Source organism: Hyaena hyaena, unplaced genomic scaffold (genome assembly GCF_003009895.1).
Source record: "Hyaena hyaena isolate Hyena2069 unplaced genomic scaffold, ASM300989v1 scaffold_228, whole genome shotgun sequence".
NCBI classification, from domain to species: domain Eukaryota; kingdom Metazoa; phylum Chordata; class Mammalia; order Carnivora; family Hyaenidae; genus Hyaena; species Hyaena hyaena.
This window is the reverse complement of record NW_024080860.1, coordinates 696,110-712,266: the sequence shown is the minus strand read 5'-3', so window position 1 is coordinate 712,266 and position 16,157 is coordinate 696,110. Positions and strand designations below refer to the sequence as shown.

The following is a 16,157-nucleotide window of genomic DNA, read 5'->3' as shown; positions in this document are numbered from 1 at the left end:
CTCTTATTTTTTTTTAAATTTTTTTTTTAATGTTTTATTTATTTCTAGGAGAGAGAGAGAGACAGCGTGAGCAGGGAAGGGTCAGAGAGAGAGGGAGACACAGACTCTGAAACAGGCTCCAGGCCCTGAGCTGGCAGTCAGCACAGAGCCCNACAGACTCTGAAACAGGCTCCAGGCCCTGAGCTGGCAGTCAGCACAGAGCCCGACGTGGGGCTCGAACCCACGAACCGCGAGATCATGACCTAAGCAAAAGTCGGACGCCTAACCGACTAAGCCACCCAGGCGCCCCAACATGGGTCTCTTATTTGATACTCCTACCAGCAGTAACTAAGAATTCCAATTGTCTCTCATCTTTGTCAACACGGGGTGTACATTCATTTTTATTTTAATTTGTCTTTTCATGATGACTCAGGAGCGTCTTGGCCATTTTGTGAAATACCTGAATACAAATAAAATATTAAACATGAGGGGGGGAGGGACACCTGGGTGGTTCAGTGGGTTCAGCGTCCAACTCTTGATTTTGACCCAGGTCATGATCTCATGGTTCGTGAGTTCGAGCCCCACATCAGGCTCTGCGCTGACAGTGTGGAGCCTGCTTGGAATTCTCTGTCTCTCTCTCTCTCTCTGCCCCTCCCCTGCTTTTGCAGTCTCTCTCTCCCAAAATAAATAAACTTAAGAAAATAAAAATGAAAAAAAAAAAAAAGAGAGATGACTTTGGTTACTGTGTGAAAGGGACAAGAGTAAAAATAGGGGTCCCGTCAGTAAGTAGTGCAGGGATGACAATGGTCAGACACACATGGTAGCAGTGGAGGCGGAGAGAGGAGGGTTTGGAGTATAGTGTGGAGGTGGAGCTCATGAGATGGATGGTTGATAGAGGGGGTTTGCAGAGGGAGAGAAAGGAGGAATCAAGGAGAGAATCCTTCTAGGTGCCCCTTGACGATCTGGGGACAAGGAAGAAGAGAACAACCTTGAGAGGCTGGTAGAAATCATTCTGGAGGAGAGGAAGGACCAGGAGATCCTGAAAGGGCAAGAAAGGCATTGGGGGCCAGGGGCCAGGATGGATGAAGAATGAGTCTGTACAAAGTTACAATAATTGAAATGGTGTGGTGCTGGCCTAAGGACAGGCATATGGACCAATGGAATAGAATAGAGAGCCCAGAAATAAACCTCACATGCATGGCCAATGGATTTTCAACAGGGGCACCAACCAAGACCCATGGGCGACTTTCCCTGATAGAAGGATAGTATTTTCAGCAAATGGTGCTTGGAAAGCTGGATATCTACACACGGGAGAGTGAAGCCGGGTCCTCATCTTGTACAAAAAAACAAAACAAAACAAAAAAACAAAAAACAAAAATTAACTCAAAATGTATCAAAACCATAAAACTCTTGGAAGAAAACACGGCGGGGGGGGGACGGAATTTTTATGACATTGAATTTGGCAATTTCTTGGATGTGACACCGAAAGCACGGGCAATAAAATTAAGAAGAGATACATTGAACTTCGTCAAAATGAAAAGCTTGTGAATCAAAGAACCCTATGAAGAGGATGGAAAGACAGCCCACAGAATGGGAGAAAGCTCTTTGAAGAATATACACATGTAAGTCTTTATCACTTTGTTTTTTTTTTTTAATTTTTATTTATTTCTAGGAGAGAGAGAGAGACAGCGTGAGCAGGGGAGAGTCAGAGAGAGAGGGAGACACAGACTCTGAAACAGGCTCCAGGCTCTGAGCTGGCAGTAAGCACAGAGCCCGACGCGGGGCTCGAACCCACGAACCGTGAGATCATGACCTAAGCGAAAGTCGGACGCTTAACCGACTAAGCCACCCAGGTGCCCCTATCACTTTGGATTAGTTATTGGTTTCTTAGTTTTGACACCAAAAGTACAAACGACCAAAGAAAAATATGGTCTCGGTGAACATCACCAAAATTAAGAACAGTCATGTGTCAAAGAATGCCATCCAGAAAATGAAATGACACAATGGTAGAAATGTTTGTAAATCACAACTCCGGTAAGGGTCTAGTATCCAGAATATATAAAGAACTGTCATAACAATAAAAGGGAACCCCAACTGAAAAATTAGGCAAGGGATTTGACGGAACATTTCTCCAGAATAAACAGAGGCTCAACTTTATTAATCATTTAGGAAATGCAAATCAAAACTGTATTGAGGTACTTCTTCATACTCAGTAGGATTTCTAAATTGAAAGAGAGAGAGGGAGGGAGGGACGGAGGAAGGAAGGAAAAATGACAGTTAGTGAGGGTGTGGAGGATCTAGAACCTTCATACACCGTTGTGGAGAATGTAAAATGGTGACATTACTGTAAAACAATGGCAGTTTTTCAAAAAGTTATTCATAGAATTATCAGATGGCCCAGCAATTCAAACTCTATGAATATACCCAAGGGAAGAGAAGCAGCTGTTCAAACAAAAATGTACACAAGAAATGTATTCATAATTGGCCCTCAAGGGGAAACAACCCACATATCCATCAACAGATGAGTGGATAGATAAAATGTGGTATGGTGCGCCTGGGTGGCTTAGTTGGTTAAGTGTCCGACTTTCGCTTAGGTCATGATCTCGCGGTTCATGGGTTCGAGCCCCGCGTCAGGCTCTGTGCTGACTGCCAGTTCAGAGCCTGGAGGCTGTTTCAGTCTGTGACTCCCTCTCTCTCTGACCCTCCCCTGCTCACGCTGTCTCTCTCTCTCTCTCTCTCCTAGAAATAAATAAATAAATATTTATTTATCACATGCTACCATGCAGATGAACCTTGAAAACATGTGCAGTGAAGAAACAAGTCCGAAAGGAGCACAGATCGAATGGTTCTATTTATATGAAATGTCCAGTGTAAGCAAATCCATAGAGATAGAAAATACCTTAGTGGTCGCTGAGCTGTGGGGGAAAAGGGGAATGGGGGGGAGTGCTAATGGGTATGGCATCTTTTGGGGGGTGATAAAAATGTTCTAGGGGTGCCTGTGTGGCTCAGTTGGCTGAGGTCCAGCTTCAGCTCAGGTCATGATCTCATGGTTCATGAATTCAAGCCCCGCATTGGGTTCTCTGCTGTCAGCACAGAGCCCCCTTCAGATCCTCTTTAAGGATGAAGACATTGCAAGTTTCCAGAGGGTAGAGCCTATATCTGAATCAGATGTGTGCCTCCAAAGAATCTCGTGTGGTGCCTTATGGCTAGTGGTCGAGTATTAAAGTAAGGGATGATTAAATCATCATTCTTTCCTTTGGGCCAGCATTATCATCTTTAGTGCAATTGTTCTTTTATTGCCATGGTCCAGTGCTGACTAGAGGTTCCCTTTTCTTCATGACTGATGAGATTTCAGTTCCAGTGAGCACACGTTGATGCAGAGTCACTTCCCAGGGTATTGCGCACTGTCAACCTGGATCAGCGTGCCCTGTGCCCTTCAGAGAAACAAGCCCTCTTAGTCTGTCTGACCCAACGGACTGTTGTGCCTGAATCGTGAGTCCCCTGAGACCCCTAAGGAGCTGTCACCGATGCAAGTACATAAGGGTCTTTATTACAAGCTCAAGCAGGGGCTCACCCGTTTACCGTCGCAGCAGCAGCAAGGAGAAGCCTCGAACAATGGCAAGCAGGGTTTTTATGGGGTAAGGGATGGGGGTGTTGCAGTGCACACGTTGTACGTTTTGCATCATCACATAAGCACCAATCATAATTGAACAACACTCATGGTTACAGTTTTGACCATTCAGTATCCGTAAGGCGTCTGTTACTTTTGGCGGGATCCAATCATGACCTTTGAGAATCCTTTGAAAATGACCAATTATAAGGTGAGCTCAAAGGGCCTACCTGGGGTTTAGGCAAGCGGTGAGTGATTGGCTAGTTGGTACAGAGTAACTACCTGCAGTTCCCAGCCCTGACTCAGACCACAGGCATGTTACACATTTCTTTTGATTGGCTGATCCGAGGATGGTCCGAGGGTGGCTTCAGCTGAAGCTTTTCCTGGAACTGGGCTATGTGCAGCCCGAGGTTGCTCTTGATGGAGGACTTAATTTCAGGCTCTTCAGGACCACCCGCCGCCTCTGTTCTGTACATTCTGCCTCAACTTCCTGTATCTCCTTGCCTGGAGTTTCTACACTGGTGTGTTTACACATGCAAGAAATAACCTTTCATTGCGTCAAGCCACTGAGATTTGCAGGTTTATCTTCTCACCAAGGCCCTGGAGCAAATAGATGCGACTTGTGCTCCAAATGGGGCCCTCAAAGGGGGCTTCATAAAGGTGATGGTGAGGAAGGGACGATCCCCAGGGCTGGGAATCACCGCACCTCTTAGGCTTGAAAGGGCAAGGCGGAGGGGTGCCTGCCTGGCTCAGTCGGTTGGTTAAGCGTCTGACTCTTGATTTTGGCTCAGGTCATGATCTCATAGTTCGTGGGTTTGGGCCCCGCATCCGGCTCTGTGCTGACAGACAGCCCAGTCTGCCTTGGTGTCCCTCTCACTCTCTGCCCCACCCGCACTCATGCTCTCTCTCTCAAAAAAATGAATAAACATTAAAAAAAGAGAGAGGCCATCTGACAGCAGCTGTTCCGGTAGAGGAGTCTCACTGTAGTAAGAGGATCAGGCGCACTCTTTTTTGTTTTTTTTTTCATTTTTTTCTTAATTTTTTTTTATTTTTTGAGAAAGAGAGACAGAGTGTGAGCAGGGGAGGGGCAGAGAGAGAGACACACACACACACAATCCGAAGCAGGCTCCAGGCTCTGAGCTGTCAGCACAGAGTCCAACGTGGGGCTCGAACCCACGATGGGTGAGATCCTGACCTGAGCTGAAGTCGGACCCCTAACCGACTCAGCCACCCAGGCGCCCTGACCAGGAAGACTCCTGATTCAGTGCATAAAGTTCAGCTTACTCCACAGAGAATAATGTGAGAAGGGTGGAGGGTGTGTCTGGAAGATGGAAAAGATCCTGTTACAGCCACCACTGTTTTTACCCTAAATTACACCACAGCTAACAATCAGTCCTTTACAGGAGTTTTTCCCTAGAGTTCATGATGGGGCAGTGGGGGTGGGGAGGATGCCTCAGCTTTTGAATCAGAATATACCTGAATTCAAGGAGATTTACTTCCCAAATCTGTGAAGAGGAACAAACAAGTTAATATTTGTGGAAGTTGTATAAAGTATTAGACAAAAACAACTTACTATAATTACTTCCTATCTCTGTGTCCCTGCTTAGGATCACCAGCCCAGCCAGACTTCGCATTCCCCAGGCTTCTATCTGCCTCCTCCTGGCATCCCTGTCCCAGCAGTCTCCACTGTGTTGTCTTCATTTGGGCCAACGTTATCTCTAGAGGCTTCCCAAATGGACTCTCTGCCTTTGGCTTTATCTTGGAAGGGAACAGGAAGGACACAGACATTGGAGCCAAGTGGATGTGGGATTGAATCCCTGGCTGGAGATGTGGCTTAATCCTTTTAGCTTTAATGTTCTCAGCTGTAAAATGTGCACAGTAAAGCTTCCCTCCAAACATTAGAAGCAATATATGTAAGACGCCTGGCAAGACAAGTGAGCAATAAATTATAGCTATTATAATTGCCCCAGTCCCAGATCCATCTCTCCAAAAAAGAGGTTGGGTTCAAAATCCGCCTGTGGCTGCTCATTGGCAGGAAGGGACGTATACAGTTCTCCACGCTTGGTAAAGGAGCAATCCGAGAGACTGCCTGTCTGTCACACAGGGATGGCTAAGGCATCAAGACTGGCTGGAGGCGTGGAGTATGAGAACGTGAGTACGCGGGGAAATGATAGAGGTCAACCTGATCTCTCGAGAAAGATTTGGACCTTGGAGGAAAAAAAGCAAAATAAAGAGAGAAGGGGAAGCCCAACGACGGCATGGTGTGTGCATTCTGACAGCTAGAGTGAGGAAAGCCGAGCAGAGAGCGAATCTGAAAAAAAGGAAAAAAAGGACCCAGGGCACGCCACCCCGGGTTGCCCTGGCAACAGACTCCGCCCCCACTGCGCCTCACCTGAGTCCTTAGGGGATCAGCCCTCGGGCGCTGTTCCCTTCGCTCCCGCTTCCCTACGGATTTGGGTCTGGGGTTGGGGGGCGGGGAAGATTGGGGGAAGGGTTTGTGCTGCAGATCTGCTCCCTGGCTACGCTGCTGGCCGAACATCTGGAATTGGTGACGCCTTGCCTCTTCTGTCTGTCGGCTTTGCTACCTGGAAGGAATCGCATCCCGGTGAAAGGCAAAAGACCCCTCCTCGGCGGGGGTCGGGGTGGGGTGGGGGGGGGTGGCTGCGTGGATCCGCCTGACATTGGCCCGGGATCCTGCAATCCCGTCGGCATGGGCTGCCATCTCCTTCCGCGGGAGGTCTGAGGAATGGGACAGGTGCACTGAGACATTGCAGCCGCCTGGTCCGGGCAGACGGGCAGCGTGGGGCAGGGGAAAGAACTCTGCCTGGGAATCGGAAGACCAAGGCTTCCCTCCCAGCCCTGCCCTGCGGGGTCTGGCTTCAGGCACCACTCTGAAGTGGGCCTGTAAATCAACCCATTTTTACTGGTTCTGTGGTTTCCTGAATGGCCTCCCCGGGGGAGGAGAGGAGGTGGGAACGGTCCACAACCATAACACAAAGAGAAGACTTCTATGAAATCAGCAGATACTAATGTGAGCACATAAAGGCACACAGAATATTCCTCAAGTCTTAACCTTTTCACCCAAATCACAAATTCCTCTTCCCGAAGCCCTCCTTGATGTCTCTTAAGTGAACTCTATCCCCCCTTCCCTGGACTTGGGAGGCATTCAGTTCCCCACTTGGGACTTGAGCGAGGCACTGGTCTTCACTGAGCTCTGTTTCCTCATCTGAAAGATACCTACTCCCCAAGGGCTTTCTCCCCACCGCTAATGCTTCTTTCCGAGTGGTGGGAGCTTTCCAGCATGGCCCTCCTGACATTCCTCTGTCACTTCACTTATTCTGGTTCACGGAAGTTGGAATAACTTATTTGCCTGGAAAGTTTGGAAGGCGAAACCAAGGGTCTCCCCTGCCCCCTTTGCCTTTCTTTCCTTGAGAGCCTGTTTCGTCCCTTGGAGTGTTTGCTCCTCCATGAGCAGGGGCCCCCCGCGCCCCCCTCACCCCCCGCAGGCCTGCCCCTTCCAGCAAAGCAAGGCTGGGCAGTGAGGTTTCAAATTCTGGCCTTTTATATCATCAATCCCACGTTGGCTCTCGTGCCAATCGCCGTCCTCAGTCTAGCCTATATTGGTAATAAAGGAATCATTTTGATTGACTGTATGTTGGCTCAGCTGTCCCACTCCCCAGTTCAGAACTCAGGGGAGAAAGAGGGTTCTATTTATTGGCCCTGTGGGAGACTGTGTTATTGTTTCAAATATTCAGTTCTTTCCTGTGAGAAGATGATTCACTCCACCTCCAACAAAGCCAGCCTTGATTATTTGTTTGTTTAATTTTTTAAATGTTTATTTTTTTAATTTTTAAGATGTTTACTTGTTTTTGATTTTTTAAAAGCTTATTTCTTTTTGAGAGACAGAGTGTGAGCAGGGGAAGGGCAGAGAGAGGGGGACACACAGAATCTGAAGCAGGCTCCAGGCTCTGAGCTGTCAGCATAGAGCCTGACGCAGGACTCGAACTCATGAACCGTGAGATCATGACCTGAGCTGAAGTTGGACGCTTAACCAACTGAGCCACCCGGGTGCCCCTTGGTTATTTATTTACTATGGCTAACGAAACATGTGAGTAGAAGTCATATGTGCCACTTCCCAGAAGAAGTCCTAAGAGCCAGTGCTCTTGCATCATCGTTCTTTGTCCTTCTTCTCTGTCATGAGCCTTGTTTGCTGTCCCAGATATGAGCTGCTCTACCAGCCTGGGACACGTGGGCCCAGCTGGGACTGATGTTAGAATAAATGTAAAGTGAGCAAGAAATCAACCTTTACCTTTTTCTATAGGCTACTGAGATTGAGGGGTGGCTGTTGTAACATAATAGTGAAACTGACCTATACAAAATTAGGTACCTGGAAATAAGTATGAAAACCTAAAAATCAGTGGCATTGGCATTTGGCACTGGCATGGTCCAGGTGGAGGACCATGAAGGCACTGTCCTTCATGGTTGGGAAAGTGGCAGTCATGTTGTACAACGGTAAAACCTTTGTTAAAATTCTCATCTGAGACAACTTGATAGGAAGATAATTTAGCTAATAAGGTTTTGGCTTTGATAAAGAAATGGGAAAAGAGAGTTTTGGTAGCATGAAGTGGTGGTGGTTGGTTGCCCTTGAAAAAAAATCATCAAGCCAACTAAGGATTTTTGGAAGCCGTTGCGCCGAAATAACCATTAATCTGAACTAGAAGAAACAGTGACTACTATTTCAATGCTTGAAATAACTTTTGGATCTCCCAACATCTTGCAGGCAGGAAGCAAGATGAGAGAGCAGCTCAGCCTCCATGGGGAACATGTAGTCCATTGTCTGTTTCCGATATGGCCCCTGGGTGTAAGGGTGTAGACAGCGCCTCCCAGAGAGTGGACCCACAAGCCACTGGGAATCACTTCCAGGGACTGAAATTGAGCCAATTTATTTCCCCCAATCCTGGGTAGGCAGCCTTCCATCTTTCCCCTACCTGAGGCTGTTTACTATGGTTAACCTTTTCCTGTTCTACTATTGTATGTTGGTAATTATTGGGGAGGGGACGGGTGTCTGGAAGTCAAGAGATCTCCCCTGATTGCAGGTAGAGACCTTTTGCAAGGTACATCCCGGGGGGTTTTGGAAATGCTTATTAAAATATATGATAATTAAATGAAAAGTCATCTTCTTTAGCATTGCGTCAGCCATGTTAGCAACTTGAGGGCAAATATCCTTCCACTCTTAACGGCCCAGTGCTGGCAAGAGTTCTGTATTTCTCAGTGATTGACAGGTCTTCAACAGCGGTGAGCACATATCTACCTCCACGGTCACTTTCTGAGATGTTGGCAATTGCTATCTGGGTCAATGTACTCCACGACTTCCAGAGAAACAAAAAACCCTCAGTAATGACTGCCCCCAACCGCAACTTCTTCTACACATTTGGACCCAACTTCCTCTGCCCCCTTCCCAGCTGTTGAATTTCTCAACACACACATATAAACACAAATGCTCTTACCTCAGTCCTTTGACAGCACCCCAGACCAAGATATTCTCTTCCTGTTGGAGGTCGGCTCTGTGGTAAACCTCAACTCTGCTGACAGCATAAGCTTAGATTGATATCTTTCTTGCTAACAATTTGAGAATCCTTCTTCTTGGCTAGAACCTGTCTTTATTTCACAGGAAGCCCAGAGTCTCACTCTGAGTCACAAGTAGAAGCACAAAATAAGAAAAGGCTGTCCTCTCTATACAGAAGGGTTGGGAGAAAATGTGCAACCCCAGCAGATGTCAGTGCTTGGCCAACAGAGGGCAGAAGCCGTTTTTTGGAACCGTATCAAATTGCTCTCTTCCCTTTCCAAGGATGGCCATTCAGGTATTTACAGATGACAATTACGACTCTCTAAGTTTCCTCTTCTTTGGGTTAAATATCCCCGTGGTTTTCGTGTATCTTTTTTCTTAAGTTTATTTATTTATTTTGAGAGAGAGAGGGAGAGAGAGAATCCCAAGCAGGCTGTGCGCTGACAATGTGAGGCTCGATCTCACAAATCATGAGATCACGACATGAGCTGACGTGAAGAGTCAGATGCTCAACTGACTGAGCCACCCAGGAGGCCCTTCTGTATCTTTTTTTTTTTTTATTTTTTTTTTTAAATGTTTTATTTATTTCTAGGAGAGAGAGAGAGAGACAGCGTGAGCAGGGGAGGGTCAGAGAGAGAGGGAGTCACAGACTGAAACAGGCTCCAGGCTCTGAGCTGGCAGTCAGCACAGAGCCCGACGCGGGGCTTGAACCCACGAACCGCGAGATCATGACCTAAGCGAAAGTCGGACGCTTAACCGACTAAGCCACCCAGGCGCCCCATGCCCTCCTGTATCTTTAAAAGAGTGAAAGAGGTAAGTGTTTCGTAAGATGGAAAGCGTCACACACACACACACACATAAGTTATTGTGTTGCGTGGATTCGGAATTCAGTCTCTACCGTGGACACTCTGCTCTGAACACATCCACATCCATTGTACACAGAAGATGACCCCAAATGTAGGCAAGCTTTCACACACTGAATTAGTCATCACAGCATTATTTGTAAGAATAATAGAAGAAAGAATCCCAAATTGTCTCCAGCATTAGTAAAATGGGTGTGTGTTTATAGCCCAGGATGATAGAGCGGCACACAATATTATGCTGCAGTTTAAATTTGTGTTTGGGGGCGCCTGGGTGGCTCAGTCAGTTGGGCATCTGACTCTTGACTTTGGCTCAGGTCATGATCTCCTGGTCGTAGGATCGAGCCCCATGTTGGACTCTATGCTGAGTGTGGAGCCTGCTTGGGATTCTCTTTCTCTCTTTGCCCCTGCCTTGTGCATGCTCTCTCTCTCTCAAAATAAAGAAATAAAACATTAAACAAATAAAATTGTAAAAAAGAATTGTGTTTATCCACCCAAGAGAAGTGAAAACACATACTCACACAAACACTTGTACCAGATGTCTGTCACAGCATTCCTTCTCAGAGCCAAAAGGTAGAAACAACCCAAATCATGAACTGATGAATGGGTAAACCAATGTGGTAGATTCATACAGTAGAATATTTTTCAGCCGCAAAAAGGAACGATGTATTGATATATGCTACAACGTGGGTGAACCTTGAAAAGATTATACTAAGTGAAAGAAGCCAGACACTAATGGCCACCTATTGTATGATTCCATTTATAAGAAATGCCCAAAACTGGTAAATCCGACGAGACAGACAGTAGCTTAGTGCTTGTCAGAGGTTGGGGGCAGGGAAGAATGGGGAGTGACCGCTAATGGGTGTGGGGTTTCTTTTTGGGGTGATAAAAATGTTCTAAAGTTGATTATGATGGTAATTCCAAAGTTTTGTGAATACACTGAAAGCTACTGAATTGTACACTTTACATGGATGAATTGGGGGCGACTGTGGCTCAGTTGGTTAAGCACCTGACATTTGGTTTTGGCTCAGGTCACGATCTCACATTTTGGGAGACCGAACTCTCCATCGGGCTCTGCGCCGACAGTGACCTGCCTGTCTCTCTCTCTGCCCCTTCCCTGCTCACATATGTGCTCTCTCTCTCTCAAAATAAATAAATAAACATTAAAAAATGGATGAACAAAACGGATGAATTGTATGGCATGTGAATTATAACTCAAGAATGCCGTTAAAATAGGGTTACTGAATAATTTTCAATGTGAGAAAGTGTTTATGTTATGATGACAGATGAAACCAGCAAAATGTGAAACTTTATATAGAGCATTAGTTCATATACAAACACACACATGTACATATACATGCCTAAAAGAAGTAGTGAGGCTGCAAGTGGATTAAACTTGGGAAACAGATCCTTTCCATCAGGAGGCACCTAGGCTGGACAGGACTACAGATGTGGCCGGAGTAGACCATGGCTAAAGTCCAACTGGCCTTGAAGGCTCGGCCATCACTGCTGTGGGAAGCACCTCGTTGTATCATTGATTCCTCTTGCTATCATCAGCTGAAGTCCTGAGTCGTCTCACAGGGGCTGTGATTCAGCCATGATTTCTGAATAGTCCATTGGGTTAGTGGGCTTAGATTTGAGTATTTCCAAGCTTCCTTGTTAAAAGTCACCTTAGCTATTCTGCTCCATTGTTTTAACTGCTGAGATACATGTGGATTCAGATCCCGCTGTTATGCAGAGCTGCTCACCTGGCAGAGTGCTGTTCTTTTTTTTTTTTTTTTAATATTTATTTTTGAGAGAGAGAGAGAGAGAAAGGGAGCATGAGCAGGGGAGAGGCAGAGAGAGAGGGAGACACAGAATCTGAAGCAGGTTCCAGGCTCTGAGCTTTCAGCACAGAGCCCCGTGTGGGGCTCAGACTCACAAACCACGAGATTGTGACCTGAGCTGAAGTCAGACGCCTAACAGACTGAGCCACCCAGGCGCCCCCCCATCCCTTTTTAATGTTTATTTTTGAGAGAGAGACTGAGAGACAGAGAGAGACAGAGCACTGAGTGTTGTTCTTTTCAGGCTGGTCAGTGGATCACTCAAAAGTCCACCCCAAAATGGCCAACCATCAGGGCTGGCCTTGGTGCTGGCCTTGGCTTTGGCTGTGAAGGTGAACAGAACAAGGTTCTGCCCCTCCAAAGGCTCACAGTCAGAAGCCCATGTAGTGCATTCTGACAACATGTGGTCTTCTTGGGTTACAACCTGCCTCATGTCTGTCTGCCTCCTCCAGGCCAGGGCTGGCTCGTCCCTCCAGTTCCCGGAATTGGAACAATTCCCGGCTTGTCCGTATTTGGACTGGTCCTCTGTCCTGAGAGACAGGAAATGCTCTCCCCTTCCTTCCTGTTCTCTGCAGTTCTACCTGGGAAAGAGGGTGAACACTTCCCAGAGGAGATGACACATCAGCAGTATCTTCAAGGAAGGAAAGGAATTCACAAGGTCGCCTCAAGAGAAAAGACAATCCAGGCAGAGAGAATGCTTGGGCAGAGTCATGGCAGCTGGCACATTTGGGGGAATCGGAAGCAGTTCAGCGTGGCCCTCACCGTATTCCCATTATCGCTCTTGCTCTCCTCTTTATTTCGGGGTCTGCGTGTCTCCCAGCCTCTTGTCTTCTCCATTCTCTGCCAGCCCTGCCCCATGAGCTTGGCAACAATCCACAGCTTCCCTGGCTTGACCTTCCATGAGGACCTGGATCCTACTTTCCCTCTGGCTCGTCCCAGTTCTGGACACTGGATAACCTCCCTGAGAGGCCATCCTTGCCCCTTGGGACCACAAGCTCAGTCCCCTAACAGAGACAACCAGACAGATGGTAACTATGACATCTAGAGATGAGCTGTTGAGCTCTGTCCTGCCCAATACTATCACTGGTACCTTGTTAAACATTTTTAAATGTTTATTTATTTTTGAGAGAGAGTGCAAGTGGGGAGGGGCAGAGAGAGAGAAAGACACAGAATCTGAAAGAGGCTCCAGGCTCTGAGCTGTCAACCCAGAGCCTGACGCAGGGCTCGAACCCACAGACCGTGAGATCATGACCAGAGTGGAAGTCGGATGCTTAACCGACGAGCCACCCAGGCGCCCCTACTGGTATCTTAAATAAGGATGGAGAAGCCCTGATTTTCAAGTGTGTGTGCCCAAATCTGGGAGTAAGCATAGAGGCAATGTGGTAGGAGGCATTCAGCATCCTGGAACAAAGGCCCAAATCTAAGGAGATGAAATATCTGTACCTCAGGTATTACACCATGCCCAATCCAGGAAAGGAGAGGCATGGAACAGCAGAACATCATAGGAGGTTTCAGAGAAGAAAAGGCTCTGGTTGGGTTAATGATCTGTGTGTTTGGAGGAAGCTCATGGGCTCCAGGCTGCATTAATAAAAATCTGATGTCCAGACAAAAGGAGGTGAGAGTCCTGTTGTATTCCTGACCACACATAGCCTGCAATGCTTGGTTCTGGGAGACAGAGACAAACTAGAACAATGGTTCTTAGCCCTGGCTGTATGTTATAATCACCCGGGAACTTTCAAGGCTCTTGATGTCCCAGGCCATACCCTTGATCAGTCAGAATCTTTGTGAGAGTGACTTAGGCATTGGTAGTTTTTAAGCTGAAAAAAATTTATAAATAAATAAATATAGACGACAGAAGGATTGCAAAAAAAAATACAGAAAATTCCCATATACCCTTCAACCAACCTCCCCTTATGTTAACATCTGACATAACCACATCTCAATGAGCAAAACTAAGAAATTAGCACAGGAATATGGGGCGCCTGGGTGGCTCAGTTGGGTAAGTATCCGACTTTGGCTCAGGTCATGAGCTCACAGTTCGTGGGTTCGAGCCCCACATCAGGCTCTTTGCTGACAGCTCAGAGCCTGGATCCTGCTTCAGATTCTGTGTCTCCCTCTCTCTGACCACCCACCCCCTGCTCATGCTTTCTCTCTCAAAAATAATAATTAACACCCATCTCGGGGTCACGATGCAGCAAGATGGCGTCTGCCAGCAGGGTCGTTCAGGTAGTCAAGCCACATACTCCATTAATAAGGTTCCCTGACAGAAGAGACAATCCTAAACCCAATGTATCAGAAGTTTTGAGATCAGCATGACTACCATCTCACTCTTCTTCAATTTCACAGCATTCTAAGGGAAGTAAATCACCAGATTTGCTGATGCATCAGGGTCCACCAGACACTGCAGAAATTATAAAAACATTACCTCAGAAATACAGAAGGAAGCTTGTGTCTCAAGAAGAAATTGAATATATCCAAGTATGTCATTACTCTTAATCATAGTACTGCTCAAAACACCTGAACATTGGTTGGCTTTTGGAATTTCATATGCTGATTTGCTTGCTTTTTCCATTGCCTTGTCATGGTGGGTCCATAGCTAAGACCAAGATAGTCAGGTAGGCCAGGATTATGAGAAATAAACCATGTGCAAGCCCTCAGTTAAAGTACTTTAAGGAATACATGTATAGAAGTATAATATGGTAAGTAGCAATAGCTATAAGCACATGAAATTACCAAGGACCAAGAGTCCTTGGCAATTTTTCAATGTGAAGGGCTTATGAGACCAAGGAATTTGAGCATCAGCAGTCAAGGTCAAGCTTGAGTCCCTTCCCCATCAGAAAATTTTACAACATTGATACAAGTGCCTAAGAGCAATGAAAACCTGAAATTGTTTTTAAACACCTGGAGATCATTTGCTTAAAATGGTGTAAATTTATTTAGTGTCCATGAAAACATTTCTTTTATAAATTTAATACCTAATCTTTTTGCTTTATTTTTTCCTTTTCAGCGTGGAGGTCCAGAGTAATCACTGACAATGTGGCTGCTGTTTGTCATCAGACAAAAGAATAGTCTTTACAATAAAGGACTTCCAAACTGGCACATGAGAAATTATACATTAAACAACTTGAATAAATACTCTTAAAAAAAAAGAAATAGAACATTTAGATGGACACTTATATCTCCTAATATATATATGTTGGTCAACTTTTCTACAAGCTTACCTAATTGTTTATATACTTATTAAAGTATACATTTTTAAATGTTAGCCTATTAATTTACTCTTGATTATCAAGTATTATCATTTGTTGAGCTATTAAAAGCATATAATATCTAGTAAAAAAATAATAATAATTAACATTATTAATAAACATTAAATAAAGTAAAAAGAAATTAACACTGGTGCAATACTATTAACTGGATGACAGATCGTATTTAAATTTCATCTGTTCCTCTACTCTTGCCTTTTCTTTTTTTTCTTCTCTTTTAAAAACTTATTATTTAGAGAGGGGGAGAGAATGTGAGTGAGGAAGGGGCAGAGAGGGAGAGAGAGAGAGAGAGACAGAGAGAGAGACAGAGAGAGAGAATCCCAAAAGGCTCCTCGCTGTCAGCACAGAGCCCATCTTGGGGCTTGAACCCATGAACTGTGAGATCATGACCTGAGCCGAAATCAAGCATTGAATGCTTAACCAACTGAGCCACCCAGGCACCCCAGGAGTGTCTTTTGTTCTGATGAGGTGACTGTAGGTGGGCTCCTGGATGGGGGCTGGTCGCCAGAAAGAGACCAAACCATGATTAGAAGGTTGGCATTTTCAGCCCCACCTTCCACTCATTCTCTAGAACAAGGAGAGGGACTGAAAATGGAGTTAATAATTGTGCCTATGTGATGGAGCCTCCATAAAATCCCACTAGTATGGGGTTCTGAGAGCTTCCAGGTCAGTGAACACGTCCATGCAGCAGGAGGGTGACATACCCCAACCCCATGGGGATGGAAGTTCTTAGACTCATGACTCTCCAGTCCTTGCCTGTGCATCTCTTCATCTGGCTGCTCACCTATGTCCTTTATCATATCCTTTAATAAACTGGTAAATCTAAGTGGGTGGTTCCCTGAGTTATTTGAGCCATTCTGGCAAATTAATTGAATCCAAAGCAGGAGTCGGTCATGGGAACCTCCAATTAGGAGTCCAATTGGACAGAAGTTGTGGGTAACCTGGGTACCTACTACTTGGCGATTGGCGTCGGAAGTGAGGACAAGTCTCATGGGATCCAGCGCTAATTCCAGATAGAACTGAGTTACATTGTAGGACGCCCAGCTGGTGTCA

At 45.9% G+C, this 16,157-nt stretch overlaps 1 pseudogene; it reads left to right on the top strand.

Annotated features, from left to right (window-relative positions):
* The first annotated feature begins 13,215 nt into the window (after window positions 1-13,215).
* Window positions 13,216-15,103, top strand: LOC120239298 (annotated as a pseudogene).
* Window positions 15,104-16,157: the final 1,054 nt, after the last annotated feature.